Here is a 4,183-nt window from a genome sequence, read left to right as displayed (position 1 = left end):
AATGAAATTAATATTTTTTTTTTTTTTTTTGCAAGTGGATGTTGGAAGTAAAATTATTTTCTTCGAAGAGAGAAAGATTTTATAGAGAATTGTTATTTTTATTACGAAAGAGTATGGTATTCAGTTGCGAGAAAATATTCTCTAAAGCATTACGTATTATAAAGCATGCGTGGAACGAATTGTATAACATTATAAAAGGGAAGCGAAATTTCTTCCTTAATTGCTATTGTGAACTATTTTAAGACGTATTACACGAGACTTCGTTATCGAGAAGTTGAACGTTTCATGTACGGTTAGGTATTCGTTCTATTTGAATTAAAATTCTTACTTTGAAATAAACTTTGTAATTTCGAGTTCGTTAAAAAATTTTCATCATTTATTATTAAATTATATTAAATATTATATCGTTATTATATATTATTATCGTTTATATTAAATATTATATTATATTAAAAAAATAAAATTATCACGCGTGACAAATATAGTGTATATAATGTATACAGACGCCATGATTGACGCCATGATTCGACGCCAAACACTTTCGCGTTATCGTGTATTCTGAACGACGTCGTAGTAGGAAGAAACAAAAGCGAAGAACAACGTTTGCTGGAGGGGAGAGAAAAGGGCTTGCGCGCCGCTGGCGTGCAGTTTTTCTTCTGCACTCGAATACAGACTGGGATATGCTCTCTTAGTAGACTCCACTCGACCCCTTGAGGAGTGGCACAAGATTTCGTTGGACCTCGCGAGTGTACCCTTTCATCGTCGATTTCTTTCTTGCCATTCATCGTCAGGTGCAAAGAATTCGCCTTACATTGACAAGAGGGGATGGGAAGAAAGATTTCTTTTTAAGTGAATTTTATCTTTCGAGAAGATATGCAAATGATCACTAATATTTTTCTGATGAAATATATATCGATATATTTTAAAAAGAAATCTTATTTATTTGTTGATAATAGTATTTAACGAACGTTATTTTTATTAACAATTATATATCGTTTAATCCACGTGAAATTCATTTATTCTTTTTTTCTTTATACCAAATGAAAAAATAGTGGAATAATTTTCGTTCGAAATATTATTATTATATTCATTTAATTTACTGTTTGTCGTAGATTATTTTCAGTAATATCACTTATCTAACGTTATCGTTGGAAGCAATTTTCAATTTTCTTTTTTCGGTTCAGTTTTTAATGGAAGATCAACAATCTTGACTCTCGTAAACGTTCGTCCCAACACTTTTACAATCATCTCAGAATATTATATTTGCGATTTCAAGAACGTATTTTGCGACTTTTCTTTCATCGCACACGTACGAGTACGCTATGAAATTTCTTCGATCCATCGATCCAAAAAATTATATATATATATATAATTTAATATATAATTAATTTAATATATTATATATGTAATTTAATTAATTTAATATATATTTATATTTTATAAATTATATATATATATAATTTAATAACTATCTGAAAAATATTCCAAGTTTACAAATTCTCAAATCTTCGCTATTCGTAATCCTTCGATTCACGAATTATTCATAATATAAATTTATTTTTAAAACAGTTACATTGGGTTAAAGATTCAAAAGATGGAAGGATCGCGGTCCAATTCGACGAATGTGCATGCGCTTCACGGTGCAACGATCACTGTCCATTCGTTGGCTAATCGTCGATCTTTCCTTTGTTTTCACTGTTCGGTGGATATTCGTAAAATATACCGCGGTCACGGAGGTCCGTTGCTCGCATTCGAGAATACACACAGTCGTGGAAATATTCGACCCCTTCCAAGCCAACGCTCCCCACTCCTTTGCCGCGTGTTTCCCTACGTTAACGCGTGCCATCGACACGAGAACAGTGAGTCAGTGGTGCGCGGGCCTTCGTGGCGTAAGGACGTGCGCCGTGCTCGTCGCGTTATTCGCGTAAACGCGTGTGCTCCTTCGTTTATCTCGTGTGAGTGCGTGTACAATCACAGAAAAAATACTCCGATTTTTACTGCCTTTCGCCAATCGAACATTTCGTTTATCGTGATACATCTTGTTGCACCGATTTTCTCGTTTTTTTCCCCCTTCTGTGCCTAGCCTCGATCGTGCCGAGAAATCGTGACGATGCCTCTTTATCGATGACAAGGTAATTTTTAAATGTAATTTATCTCTCGTTTCTATTCAAAATTATAAAAAAAAGTTTAGAGGTAAGTTTAAAAGTCGTTTTAGTTAGATAACGATCTAGAGTATTTTTATCTAGGATAATATAGGATAAAATTGAAAGTCATAATTTGATAATTGTGAAAATTATAAATGTTAGAAAAAGGATCAATCAATAATTAAATATTGGTTTTTAATTGAAAATTTATATAGAATTTTGAATTTTGAAATGCTTGAAAGTGCGATTCTAACAATGATTATTGATATATTACAGATCTATAAGAAGATTAAAAAGTCTATAAGAATAGGATAGATAAAAAACGATTGTAAGTTTATATTTGTATAGATAATTTAAACTTACAAAATTTTTAATATTTTATTATATACTGAATATTGAAATAAATTGAATATACCGTGTCACATAATATTTGTTTTATCACTAGAATATGATACAAAAATGTTATTACAAAATTATTACAAAATTATTACAAAATTTTATCTATTTAATAAATTGATATATCGATTTGGTTTTGATTATTTATCCCAACTAAACTATTCTACGATTCATTTACTTTCGTGGAATTTGATATTTGTTTACGTTTTTCTTAACATAGTCCAGATTTCGGCTTGTTATTCCGGCCAATGTGTTCTGTTATAATTTTTGGCCAGTTAGCCTGACATTGACAAATACAATGTGGGAATTGGAGAATCTCCAATGTATACCTGGTCACTATTAATTATTTTAATGGACAACAAAATGTAAATTTAAGGAAATTGGATTCGGTAACAGGATTGATTTGAAACAGCATTACATATTTTTCGTATTTAATTTTCATATTAAAGATATTTCAGTGTTAAATTTCGGTAATGATACCACACATGAATATCACGTTTAGAGATTTCTAATTTTTTTTTACTCCTATCATCTACTGTAACTCTCGAGAATTTCATTTTCAATTGAACTTGCATCTTAATAAAAATACTTTTTCTCCATTACACATTTTCCAAACAAATATTTTTTTCTGTTCCATGATCGCCAAGAGACTTTTCAGAATAACAATGATTTCTAGAATATGACAACGCTTTCTTTCTTTTTCTTCTATGATATAAAAAAAAAAAAAAAAAAAAAAAAAGAAAAAGAAAAAGGAAGAAAAATTATATTATAATCCCTCTTCAATTAATCCCTCTTTTACTCTCTTACGTTAAAAGAAATTTCTTCTTAAAATAAAATAAACATGTTTTAATTGAAAAACCGTTAATTGATTTTCCCGTTTCTGATATCACGAAGCATTTTACCTTTTCCTTCTCGAGCTTTAGCACAATTAATTAATCGCAACAAATTATATTCCCACAAGACGAAAACAAATTAAATCGGATTAAAAATTGTTCGCGGAAGAAATTTCTTTTGAAATTCAAAATGTACCGTTCTAAGAAAAGCTACACAACACACTTTGCATACACACTTGCCACAAAGTAATCCTCTAAAGGATAATCTAATATCGGTACACTTGATCGTGTACCAAACAAGGATTTTTTAAAAACGAGCTAGGATAGATCTAGGCTCAAAGGCAAAAGTTTTAATTTTTAAGTTTTAAATTAACTATAAGTTAANTTAAGTTTTAAATTAACTATAAGTTAAAAACAAAAAAAAAAAAAAAAAAATCTACTTTCCATTATTCCAGATAGAAACCTGATCCCAAATTTTTATCCTTTCCTCCTCCTCCTTCTTCGAACGATCTCATTCGATCAGTGCTGGCCAAAATTTAAATAAACGTTGAAGTTAGTTCTGTATCTTATAATTTATGTTCAAAATATAATAACAATCGCGAATAATTGGCAAATGTTATACGATCAACTGCAACATAGCTACGAATAATTATTCATTTTGTTCGAAATTTTTAGTCATTTTTTCAAAGCAATTCGATCAATTTAATGCAAGATACAAATCTCATTCCAAATTTTTATCCTTTCCTCTTTCTTCGAACGATCTCAGTGCTGACAAAATTTAAATAAACGTTGATGTTCTATATTAACAGG

The 4,183-nt window shown here is 30.0% G+C and overlaps 1 long non-coding RNA gene across 5 annotated transcripts in view; it reads left to right on the top strand.

Annotated features, from left to right (window-relative positions):
• Window positions 1-1,661: 1,661 nt before the first annotated feature.
• Window positions 1,662-4,183, top strand: part of LOC116184872 — an 18,773-nt gene continuing 16,251 nt past the window's right edge. Inside the window, exon 1 of one of the 5 annotated variants that reach the window (XR_004149524.1) lies at window positions 1,662-2,132. This is a non-coding gene — a long non-coding RNA (uncharacterized LOC116184872). The remainder of the gene's footprint in view (window positions 2,133-4,183) is intronic. The other 4 variants (XR_004149527.1, XR_004149526.1, XR_004149523.1 and 1 more) reach the window with 4 other exon arrangements.

This window comes from Apis dorsata, unplaced genomic scaffold (genome assembly GCF_000469605.1).
Source record: "Apis dorsata unplaced genomic scaffold, Apis dorsata 1.3 scaffold_73, whole genome shotgun sequence".
Classification (NCBI taxonomy): Eukaryota; Metazoa; Arthropoda; class Insecta; order Hymenoptera; family Apidae; genus Apis; species Apis dorsata.
This window is presented reverse-complemented; position numbering and strand designations above follow the sequence as displayed.